Genomic DNA, 13,566 nt, shown 5'->3' with positions numbered 1-13,566 from the left:
CATAAAGATCCCACAAAAATAAAAGAGATTTCTTGGTACATACCACATGAGTGGTTTCGTTAATACATGAGTGAAAAACTATAACATTTAATTGTTCAACGTCAATTCATTAAAGTTGTTGGATTGTGGGTTTCACTCAGATCATGGTGAAATGAAACTAAGATCATTAACACAGATGTTGCGAAACCATAAACCTCAGTGGTACATGCTGAGAGTCTTAAGGGTTACCTTCATGGAATCGAAAGTAATGGAGAAAAATGGTGAGGTGGTTAAAGAACCGAAAGTACCTCTGCTATGTAAAAGTGTCCAAACAGATAACTCTTAACTCAATGTGAGAAGAGTAAGGTAGCTTATGACTTAACTGAATTTAGCAGCCTTATCGGGTAGAAACGAACGGTAGATTCGATTTAATAAGGCTTCACACAGAGTCTAGTGAGGCTTTAGAAAACATACAACAACATGCTTCTAGGGACACTTAGCTAATATATAGATTGAGAGTTTATACTTTTTCCTTGATGCACTGTTGAGACAAGCAGCAAGTGTTAAACAATTTAGTTTACACAAATGAAAGAAAATATTTTTGCATTTTTGATATTTCTGAAAAAGAAACAAAAACAAAAAAGGAAAAAATATTTTTGTAATTTTGAATTTTTCTGAAAAAGAGATAAAAACAGAAAAGGAAAAATATTTTTGAAATTTTGAAGTATTCTAAAAAGAGATAAAAATAGAAAGGAAAACTGAAATGTACAAAAAGTGTACATAAGATTTCAACCGAACATTCGCCTTCTGACGGATGAAGCAAAATATACCGAGCGTTCAGTATCATTCGGTGCCTGAATAAATCGGAACCAAAATAGACTGAGTGTTCGCTCTATTTCGCTTGTTTAAACTTTAATGAGGCGAAATCGAAAGATATACTCATGAAAGCAAAGATGGTTTCGGTACAGATTCAACATCCATCATTCCTAAGCGTTGAAGTATTCTATTGAAGTTTGCTTCAGGCAAGGCTTTTATGAATATGTCGGCCAATTGATCAGCAAATCATACGAAATGAATTTTTACATTACCATCTTCCACATGATCCTTGATAAAGTGGTACTTTAGTGCTGTGTGTTTCGTCTTTGAATGTTGCATTGGTTTGTGACATATTCAGATTGCGCTTTCAGAGTCACAATAGAGTTGAATCCAAATGGCCTCCAAAGCACAAGGTGCAGCGGCTATATATTCATCTTCGACTGTGGATAAGGATACACACGTTTGTTTCTTGGACTGCCAGCTGACGAGTTTGCCATCCAAAAATTGACAACCGCCTGTGGTGCTCTTCCTTTCTAGACCACATCCTCCAAGATCGGCATCTGAGAATGCTTGAACGAAAAATCCTGACTTCGCTGGGTACCATATGCAGAGAGATGAGGATCGCTTCAAGTATCGGAAGGTGTTCTTGAGTGCAACCATGTGAGGTTCATGTGGATTGGCTTGAACCCTGACACAGTAACAAACTGAGAACATAATATATGGTCTACTAACTATAAGATATCATTTGGCGATAAAGCGTCATTCTGCAGCCGGTTTATCTAGAGATGGTGTTAGCTTCGTTCCAAATGCCATTGGAACCTTCACTCTAGAATCTCCCATCATTCCAAACTTCGCTGATAAAGTCATTTTGTAAGCCTCCTGATTGATAATAATGCCTTCTGGTCCCTATCTAATATTTAACCCAAGGAAAAAGTTAATTAGACCAAAGATGATGTCATCTCAAATTTAGTTTCAATCAACTTGCGAAACTCAGCTGTTAGGCTAGGATTCATAGAACCAAAGATGATGTCATCGACATAGATTTGGACGATCATTAGATGGCCACCCCTCTTTCTTGCAAAAGAAGGTTGGGTCAACCGAACCTTGTTTAAATTTAGACATCTTCAGAAAACGATTTAAAGTTTCATACCAGGCCCTAGTAGCTTGCTTCAGACCATATACGGCTTTGTCCAAAATATAACAATGGTTGGGATACTTTTCGTTCACAAAACCTGGTGGTTGCTCAACATACATGGTTTCTTCTAATTCTCTGTTCAGGAAAGCACATTTGACATCCATTTGAAATACCTCTAAATTTTTGTGTGCTGCATATGCCAAGAAAATTCAAAATTATTCTAACCTTGCTACTGGAGCGAAAGTTTCTTCATAGTCGATTCCTTCTTCCTGACAATATCCTTTCACCACGAGTCTCGCTTTGTTCCTTATGACGTTGCCTTCTTTATCCATCTTGTTGCGAAACACCCATTTTAGACCAACCATAGATGCATCAGGTGGTGTAGGAATCAATCTTCAAACCTTGTTTCGTTTGAACTCATTGAGTTTGTCTTGCATGGCCTGAACCCAGTCAGAGTGATCAAGTACATTATTAACTATTTTCGGTTCTATTTTGGAGTCGAACGAATTAAACATGCAATATTTCACTTGATAGAATAAAACCCAGTTTGCTTCGCTTTCAGTTGAGATTGTGTAAGAACTCCCTCAGATGATTCACCAATGACTTGAGTTTTTGGACGATCTTTCGTCCATTTTTTGGGTGGAGGGTAATTTGGATCATAGGCAGGATCTAGTTCAACATTGACTTCCTCTTCGAATTCTGATTGACCATTCGATTCATCATTCGTATTATGATTCTCCCCCCCGAATGATGAGACTTTTTCAACATTTGGTTCAGAATTCTACCCCTCGAGTGGACTTTCATGATTCGTGGTTGGAGATGGGTTCTCCCCCTAGAAAGGCGGATCTGATTTATTTGCCATAGACGAACCCTCCCCCTGCAATGGAGTGCTTTCTTTTGGTGGTTTGGTTGAGGATGGAGGTTTTCTTTCCATTTCTTTTGTGGCATCGTCGATTATCTTCTTTATTTCATCGACTTTATTATCTGCTTCTTTTGCTTCATAGTTGATAGCCTTCTCTGGTTTATCAAAAAGTAACATATATTCCTCACATAAATAATCTATTGGAATTGTGGCTTGACTTGACGTTGGAAAGATGTCTCCCATTTGACTTTCGATTGATTGATTCTTCTTCAGATAATTATCGTCAAACGTGACATAATAGGTTTCTTCTATTTTCTTGGATTGTTTGTTGAGAACCCTATATGCCTTGGAGGTTAGCGAATAACCCAAAAAGATACCTTCATCTGCTTTCACATCGAACTTGTTCCGATTTACTTTGGAATTGAAGATGAAACACCCGGAATCAAATACATGGAAAAAATCGACTTTAGATTTTCGATTATTTAAGAGTTCATATGGAGTAGGAATAAATTGCTTATTCAATTGGGATCTATTTTGCGTGTAACAAGCAATGGCGATAGCATCAACCCATAAATACAGAGGTAAGCACATGAAACTGAGCCTGGTTCAAGCTGCTTCACACAACGAATGGTTTTGTCTTCCGACTATGCCATTCTGCTGTAGAGTATAGGGAGCAGAAAACTTGTGAGTTACTCCTTTTTCAGATAAGAATTCTTCAAACTCATTGTTTTTGAATTCCAACCCATTATCGCTTCTGATGTTGCGCACCAGCTTTTGCAACTGAACTTCCACTTGCTTTATAAAAATCTTTATATTTGGAGTAGCCTCTGATTTCTATTTAAGAAAATACACCCGAGTAAAACGTGAAAAATCATCAACAATTATTAGTATGTACATACTACCACCAACGCTATCGATTGCAGAAGGTCCGCAAAGTTCGATGTGTAGAAGTTCAAGAGGTTCAATGATCTTCGTGTTTACACGAGTTGGATGACTTTTTCTGGTTTGTTTTCCCATTTTGCATGCAGCACAACGATAATCTTCTTCAAACTTTAAGAGAGGAAGCCCTTGCACATGATCACCAAGAACAAGCGTGTTTATGTATTTGAAATTAAGGTGCGAAAGTCTTATGTGCCATAGCTAGCTATCATCAGAATGAGCTTTTATTAGCAGGCATATAGAAGGCTTCCCTCTTATCGGGTTTAATTTTAAGGGATACATTTCCCCTTTTCACTGCGACTTCGGTAAAACTGCTTTCGTTTTCTTCTCTATTATCTCAGATCCTTCGTCGTCAAATGATACTTCCATTCTGGTCCCCACAACTAATTGTGAAACACTGATCAAATTATGTTGCAATCCTTCCACATAGGACACCTTTCGGATCGAAAGATCTCCATTTGTGATCATCCCATAACCCTGTGTTGTTCCAAAGGAATTATTTCCATATTTGACGCATCCATAATCTTTAAGAGCCCGAAACTCTCTCAACTCTTCCTTGCTTCCTGTCATGTGACACAATCAACCACTTTCAATATACCATTCGTTTTCAAACTGCTCGTCGCGTATGACTTGCAAAAATCAAGCAGATTTAGGAACCCAAAGTTGCTTGGGTCCTTGTGAGCCTTTTACAGAACAATGAAAAGTAATGGAAGGATCAACCAAATACATTCTTTTTATTAAGTTAGTTTCGTCTTTCCTTTTAATGGTAAAAACCTTGATTTTGTTATTTGTTTTGTTTGAATCAGTTTGTTTTTCTTTATGTTGATTTTTAACATTTTCTCTCTTATCCTTCCTAGGGTTAGTGGTCATCTTCTTTGCTTGATCTTCAGAATCTGAGACTAGTTTTCCCTTTCCTTTAACATCCTTGACAGGAGTTTTCTTTGATTGAGAATGGTTGGGTTTCTTAGGGACCCTTTTTGGAACTGATGGCATATGAGCGAAACTTCCCTTTTGTTTCTGTGAAGCACAGGAATGACATATTTGCTTTCGCTTTTTGACTTAAAATCTTTTCGTTGCGCACATAGTTGGAGTTTTGGGATTGCCAAAAATGCTTCCATTCATTGAGATTTTTCCAATATATCCTATTTGACTGACGTTTTTGCTCTGCGAATTGCTTGGATGATTTGTGAATATTCACATTTGGTTTCATATTTCTTGCTTTAGTTTCGCTTCTTGACAGAGATTCGCTTGTACTTTTGGTTTCGCTTTGAACTTCCTTAGTACCACTTGTACTACCTTTCTCAAAGCTTGATGGCTTGTTTATTGGTTCTGTAATGTCCGTGTTTCTGGGCTAAAGCATTAATAATGGTGTAATAGTCTAGGCCAACCTTTGTAACTCATTTTGAGGTAATAAAGAGGAATTATGTGAATTATGTGCATATATGCTTATTTATTATAATTTAATGAGTTAAGGATAAAAATAAGCGTAAAAAATAAGTGTTAGACAAACCTGAAATCTATGAAGAAAGTTGTAGTTGTTGAAATAAGGATTCCGGAGATATAAAGAATACCGAAATTCGTGTTATAACGAAGAAGTTATGACCTGTCAAAGTTTCGCGACAGAACCAACATGACGGTGTGTGACGTAAAAAGTGAATTTACAATAAAATGTTTCTTAGCCTTAGCGATCTAAATGAAAGTTGTAGTATTCGTTAAACTGAGAGCTTGCATAAAAATAATGCCCAAATCTGACTTCGTATGAGGAAGCTATGATTTTTCTAAGTTTCAGCTTAGCAGTAGACAGTTGAAAACTCGAATTTTAGATCGCGTCATTTTTAGCCGATATAACCTAAACGAGAATCGAAGGGCTTTTCAATACTAGTATAATGGTAAAAAGACAGACGAAAACGGACGTCGGATGAAGAAGTTATGAATTTTTAACGGATTTTCCGGTCACAGTCTGTTCAAAATAATAATATTAAAAATAAAATCAAAATTATCCGACGAAGTCTAGACGAAAGTTGTAGAGCATAATTTCATCTACGTGTGCATATAAAGAACGTAAAAATGGAGCTGATATGCGAAAGGTATGGAATTTTGAATTTTGGGGCACAAAATACGAGAAAATCACAAGAACCAAGGAATTTCGCATGGTGGGACTTCGGCTGTGTCACCTTGATTCGCTGCTGCCCCGTGTTCGAAGGCGTGGAGCATTCGAAGGCTCCGGTTCCGATGCGTCTCCGACGCGTGTCTTGCATCCGAGACCGACGCTTGGCCCCCTTCCCCTTCTCCTGCAAACCAAGCCACGAAGCCCCTTCCCCCTCACATGCGAAGTTGTCGCCTGTCCCATTCCTTTTGCTTCGGATACGAGGCTTCGACCTATTTAAGGGAGGTGTGAACGCTCCCATGTAATTTTGGAAATTTCACACCTTTCACCCCTAAACTCATATTTTTACCATTCCAACTTCCCCTGAAGCCCCGGGATGATACCTAACAGCCGAAATACGTTCCGAAGTGCCCGATAAATTTATCTTTTATGTTTGAAGCTCAACCTTTGCAAGGCCCGGTTTCTCATTAAAGCTCCCGATTTCATTAGAAGTGATCATTTTAAGAAATGAAGTGCTGCCCGGTTATCATTAAATCAAGTGAGTGTATAGTCACTTTCATCTTACACATAGATATTAAGTATATTCTATAAAATACATGTTATATGTAATTATATTGTTTGTATATTTGAGATGAATGTTGAATGAATGTTTTATATAGGTTTTAAATTGTATATGTATTTTTATCAACAAAAATGTTAGGTAAAACATGGGTAGATAGTTGATGTGTGATGAAATAAAATGATGAGAGGCCTCGATGTTATTGTGTTCCAGTCATCTAGCGTAGTATGGATGATGACCACAGACTTTTCTAGATAGTCCTATGGAACCCTGGTAGGATTGGAATCTATAGGTGTTAATGAGCGTGGGTGTTCATTTGCTGTACTCCATCCCCCACATGGTTTCCTTATTTGACATAAATTGCTGGGAAACCCCCAAAGAAGTGTTGTCACCCCGATGAAAATCTTTAGGCTAGGTCCCTTGTGATAGTTGTTTTAGGGACATAAAGTGAGGATAACGGGAATGGGGAATCGGGTTAACGTTGTTTGATGAAATTACTAAATTTATTTATTGTGGGTTGAAAACCCTATATGTTATCCAAGCTCCCAAGCCTGAACCACTCAGCTTTCTATATTACAGGTAGTGGACCCAGTGCATAATTGGACGGTGAAGAGAGATTTTTGGATTATAGGCTAGTAGTTGTAAATAACTGTTGTAAGGCTTATAATGTACCGCTTATTCTTTTGGTTTGTATCCGAACATGATATCCTGAGGTTTTGATATATAATGAATATATATATTTCTTTAAGAAAGGTTTTGATAAATATTTATCATGTTTTGTTTTGGGGGATAAATTCTGCAAAATATTTTAAGAGATTACTTTGCTTTTAATATAAAAGCATAAATCAAATTAGTCTTTTCTGGCCGAGAAATTATGGATGTCACAGTTGGTATCAGAGAATTAGTTTAATCGAACTAGGAATTTGTACGATTTCTAGACTTAAACTTAGAATGCTAAGTGATGATCGTGAGATAAGTGTCTACCATATTTTAGACACGAGCACTAGTACATTTTAGGAAAGATGCCTAAAATGCATTTACGTGCTAAATGCTATATGTTTGCCATAAATTCCATTGTTTGTTCGGATTTATGGTCTGTTGCCGACCAGATCTGGAAACCTTATGTTTTTAGGATTCTAAGTGTACGACTACGATATTAGGACTAGAATGTGAACGTTTCTGAGTGATATGGATGATTTAAATATATATCGTGAGTAAGCATCTAAATTCACCTTATTCGGTGTATAGATCAAAAATGGCAAGAACTAGAAGTGGAGTTGGATATGCAAACGAAAAAGGAATCAACAACCTCAACCACCAGCGATTGAGCAAGTACCTGTTGCAGCAGCAACACCTGAGCCAATGACAATGGCCGTAGTGCAAATGATGATTATAACGATGTGGTAGATTGTCAAATGGAGGAAACTAGACGTCTGCTTCAGCAGAATTGTGAAGAACTTACAATACCAATTGAACAGCCCGAATTGAATTAAGGGTATTCGGAAAGAGGAAACTTCAGTGAGATTGTTGTCCAAGGAAACTCACTTATAGATAGAAGAAACAACCAAGATGGAGGAAATGATGGACTTGGATGCATGTACAAAGATTTTTTAACTTGCATACCATCGACCTTCACTAGAAAAGAAGATCCGATAACATTCATGTTGGGCTGAAGATTATTTTGAATATTGCGTCTTTTGGGCTCGATAGTATAAGTTATTTTGTATTCCGGTTTGGGCCTGTCCAACCGAGAGCCTTTTATGTTTTGTATATAAGTTTATGCTTGCATGCATATTAGGTTAACGATTTAGAGATTAACGAAATAGCGATTCATCTAGAGCATAACAGGTTTCTTTAATCGTTCTTGTAACCTACCAATCCTCTACAGTTGATGTTCTTAATCGAGCTCTTCTGAGGATTTTGTTTAATCATTCGACATGTTTGATTCCATCTCGTCTTGTTCTTATTATTGCGTTCATACAGTTTTATATTTACATACTTGTTCAAGATCTAATCGATCTTCGTAGATTAAAGGTTGTTTTACTCTCATCAATTGGTATCAGAGCAGGAGACTGTGTAATCGATACACATCTTTTCTGTGAAAAAGATTTCCATTAGGGTTTTTCCGCAACTATCGATATTTATTGAGCCGTCATCTCTTTATTGACGTATCTTGATATTTATTGTTTTGCCCTAATCTGCTTTATTACAAGTCTGATCTTTGAACAGGTTTTTACGATCATAATGAACGCGACGCAATCAAACCCTATTAATATTTCCAACAGCATCGGTTCAACGACAAATATTCCAATCTTATACACCCATAACTATGAAGTATGGGCGCATCACTTTGAAGACTACGTGATTGGATCGGAGGATAATGGGTACCTCATATGGGAGGCCATCATCAATGGACCGTTTTCTCATTCTGCAACGTCCAGAATCATTAAGACACAAAAGGAGTACAATGATCTGCTAAAGGACGTGAAGGATATTGCACAAGATGAAAAGGACAAATTCCAGTGCAATATTAAGGCGTTAAGGTTGATCAGATTCGCCCTTCAGTCCGACACATTCAGATTGGTCAGCTCATGCACGACGGCAAAGGAAGTTTGGGATAGACTTCGTGAACTGTATTCTACAGACGAGGATCTTGAACATTCTATTCAAACTTTGCTTTTATCTAAGTTTGGAGAATTCAGGCAAGGGGCCGAAGAAACGGTGACCCAGACGTTTGATCGCTTCAATCATCTTCTCAGCAAGATGATCAAACACGATATTGAAAGGAAGCTTATCGAACAGAAGGTTACCTTCTTGAATGGACTGAGGTCTGAATGGAGAGCAGTGGTTTCCACAGTCAAAGCCCATGAGCAGTTTAAATCATACTCTTTGGCGAAACTGGTGGGCATTCTCAAGTCCCAAGAGAAAATTGTGCTGCAAGAGAAGAACGTCGTTTCTAGTCTTGGTTCGTTGGCCCTCCTATCTAAAAGTAAAGCTGTGATGGAGGATGAAGACCTCAACTTGGAGGAATATGACCTCACGTCTGAGGATTATGCCATGATGGTGTCCAATCCCAAGAGGTTCATAAAGAAGAGATTCCCCAACAACAAAAACCGAAACTGGCAGGGGAGTTACAGCTCTGAAAAGGTGAACAATGAACCGAAGGCTGAGGAGCCCAAGAAGGAACCGAAGGTGGATGGCGATTCCGGAGTAAGCTGTTTCTACTGTGGTGGGAAAAACCACTATGCTAAGGACTGTGTCCTTAAGAAGATGGCTGAAAAGGATGATGGAAATGATGAGGAAGCTGTGTTGCAGAAAAGATTGGATGAGTTGAGAAAGAAGAAGTCTACCGCTAACCCCTCTATTAATGCTCTTATTGTGCAGGGTTCGGTTAATGATGACGAGTTCGGTAGCACGGAAGTTTGGTCTACCGACTCAGAAGACGATGAAGTGAGGAAGCCTACCCATGGAAAGGCTTATGTGGCTAAGGAGGAAAGCAGTGGAGGAAGATGCTTCATGGTGACTGACGTATCTCAAATGAGAGGATACAACACCGATGGAGGAAGCGATGGACCGAAGGTACAGGAGGACATGTGCTTTACGGACAAACCACTCAGCCAGCAGTTCAATGAGCTCGATGAACTGATAAAGAAGGTACAATCTGTTTTTATTTCATCCAAAGTACCACCATCCTCATATGAGAAAGAACTAAAAAACGTTAATACAAGAATTTCTCATCTAGATAGTAGCTTAACTCAAACTCGAGTCACCAATTCTAACCTAACTGATCAATTAAGCAGGGTGGCGTCGAAGAGTGAGGAGCGGAGAATGTGGATCGAGTTAAAGGAGTCGGAATTAGTTAAAGTTAAAGACGAAAACATTTATTTGCAAAGAGACAATTTAAAATTGTTAAAACAGCGGAATGTTTTTTGTTTAATTGCTAAACGTTTATATTCTAATATTACTCAGCTTCACTTGGATTGTGAAATAGGCCAAAAGATCCATCGCATGATTTTGCCCTTCCTAGAGTTTAAGGAGGATGAAATCGATGCCGAAGCCTACAATTGTGAGAGTGTGATATCGTCTGATGATGTCAATCCGACCTATATGTATGAACTGGACAAAATTGAGTCCTTCATTAAATCCAAGGACCACAAGGACATGCTTAAAAATCTTTTGGATGAAAATGACAGACTTAAATTGAGAACCGAAACCATGCAAAAATTTGACTCTTTAAACGCCAACGTAAGCTCAGAAAACAAAATTGATGTTGAAAATGCATCTGAGCTTAACGAGGATGAAAACATGAGTGAAATTTCTGTAGAGGACACGGTTGACTGCTCAGAATTTATTAAAAGCGAACCTGAAAACCACAATAATCTTATTTCTGAAAATTCAGTGGAGTTCGCTCGATTGTCCCAACAAAAGTCCCCAATATTAGTTGAGAAAGCAGTTGTGTATCAAAAGGTCAGGACCACTCCGAATCAAGTATACAAGGTGACTGGAGTAACCGAACATCAAACAGCTGAACTCACAGCTATTGTAAACGAAGACAATGCTGATGGCTGCGATGAGTACTTCTGGGAAGCTCCAATAGATAATGCAAACGAAACCGTTGGCTTATCTGAAAGAACCTCCTGGATGAGTAAAGGAAGATACATACCTGAACCCTTGAATAAGCCGGATAATTTCGATGAGCCAAGCACCAGTGGTACGAAAGATATTCCTCAGGAGGATGATCGTTCGGCAAAAGAAGACACTACCTCTACTCCCTCATCTCAAAGTGGAACTTCTACAGACATTCCCTCTGCTCCCTCGGCTGAAAGTAAAACTCCTGCAGTTCAAAAGGAACCAGCCAAGGAGACACCGAAAACGAAAGCGAATGTTCATCATCAACCTAAGCAGATGAGGAATAGGAAGAGAGAAAGGAACCAAAGATACAGGAAGAACCTTTCTGAAAGGAAACAATTCTGGCAATCCCAGAATGCATACTTCTCACACCAAAACAAGAATCTGAAGTATGAAAACAATCCTGTAGGAAAGCCTGAAAGTCACAACAACCGAAAGCCAAGGTTCGGTTCACGAGAAAATACCAACCGAAGGCAAAAGTTCGGTTCTGAAATAGACTTCAACCGAAACCAAAGGTTCGGTTCCAAGAACAGCTCCAACCAAACGCAAAGGTTCGGTTCTGAAGTCAAAAGAGAACAAGACTCTAAGGTCAGTCCCTCCAACGATCAAAAGCAAAAGGGCCACCTAGAGTCTCCAGCCAGGAAGTCCTCTCAATCCAAACCCTCTCATTCTAATTCTTCTCGTTCTTCTAATTCTTCTACTTCCACCGATTCATCTCCATCTTGCTCTAAAGCCAATTCCGCTTGTTCTCAAAAATCTCATTCGTCAGCTGAACAAAAGGGAAAGCAGAAGGTCAATGAATCCAAACCAGAGTCCAAACCGAACACACCCAATCCTAACAAAATAAAAGTTTTTACCATTAAAAAGAAAGATGAAACAACTCTCATAAAACGAACATATCTAGTTGACATCTCTCTTACTGTTCCCGTTCCCATGAAAAGCTCACGTGGACCCAAGAAACTTTGGGTTCCTAAATCTGCCTAATTTTTGCAGGTTATAAGTGACGAGCAGTTCGACGAAGAATGGTACATCGATAGTGGCTGCTCACGTCACATGACAGGGAGGAAAGAGGAGCTCAGGGAATACAGATCTCTTGCAAATGGTGGCAACGTCAAGTTTGGAAATAATTCTTTCGGCACCATAAAGGGATACGGGATGATAACAAATGGGGACTTTACTATAAGGAAGGTGGCTTATGTGGAGGGATCCAACACAATCTCATCAGTGTATCTCAACTTGTTGGAGGTACAGGTCTCAAAGTCTCATTCGATGATGAAGGTTCTGAAATCATAGAGAAAAAGACAAAGAAAGTGATTCTCAAGTCAGAGCGAAAGGGTGAAATGTTTCCTCTAAACATGAAACCCATCAAAGGAAACCCAGCCATATGCCTGTTATCAAAAGCTCAATCCGACGAAAGCTGGTTGTGGCACCGAAGACTCTCTCATCTCAATTTGAAAGACATCAACCGACTTGTCACTGGACGTCATGTTAGGGGTCTTCCATTGCTCAAGTACGACAAAGATCATTTGTGTGCTGCATGCGAAATGGGGAAGCAGAGTCGTCAAAGTCACCCATCTGTATTCAACACAAAAGTTATTGAACCACTCGAATTACTTCATATCGATTTGTGTGGTCCTTCATCTATCGAAAACATCGGTGGTAGCAAGTATATTCTTGTTATTGTTGATGACTTTTCACGATTTACATGGGTGTTCTTTCTAAAGCTCAAATCTGAAGCGACTCAAAATCTGAAAGTGTTTATCAAGCAAATTGAAGTACAGCTCAAGAAGGTTGTTCGCAACATCAGGAGCGACAATGGTCTTGAATTCAAGAACAGGGAGTTTGAAGAGTTTCTTGCAGAAAAGGGAATTAGTCACAATTTCTCAGCTCCCTACACACCACAACAGAACGGAATAGTCGAAAGACGAAACCAATCTTTGTGTGAAGCTGCCCGAACCATGCTAAGTTTCGCTTCCTTACCTCTTTATTTTTGGGCTGACGCTATTTTTGCTGCTTGTTTTACACAGAACAGGTCCTATCTCAACAAGCGATTCACGCTCACACCATATGAGATACTAAACAACAGAAAGCCCAATGTGAAATTTTTCCATGTGTTCGGCTCAAGGTGTTTCATCTTTAACTCTAAAGAACACCGCAACAAGTTTGATGTCAAAGCCGACGAGGGAATTGTTCTGGGTTACTCGCTCACATCCAAGGCGAGGGTCCTAAACAAGCGTTCGAGAAGGATTGAAGAGACATACTATGTGACCTTTGACGATAGCTATGTCAAGAAGCTACAGGCCAAAGAAGACACCGCTGGGGAAATCTTTCCTCAAACTGGTTAAGTCACAGTCTGGATCGCTAATTTATACGAGAATTTTCTGGAACTCTTTGACGAACCGGAAAAAGCTTCACTCTTCGAAGCAGGTGCAGCAGACAACAAAGTTGATCATATGAAGCGGATTGTCGAAGATGCTGCAAGGAGAATGCATGAAGGAGGATCAACCACTGATGACTCTCCATCCAACAATGCTTCAGTC

Source organism: Lactuca sativa, chromosome 1 (assembly GCF_002870075.4).
Source record: "Lactuca sativa cultivar Salinas chromosome 1, Lsat_Salinas_v11, whole genome shotgun sequence".
NCBI classification, from domain to species: Eukaryota; Viridiplantae; Streptophyta; class Magnoliopsida; order Asterales; family Asteraceae; genus Lactuca; species Lactuca sativa.
The sequence above is the reverse complement of the archived record's forward strand: the minus strand, read 5'-3'. Positions refer to the sequence as shown.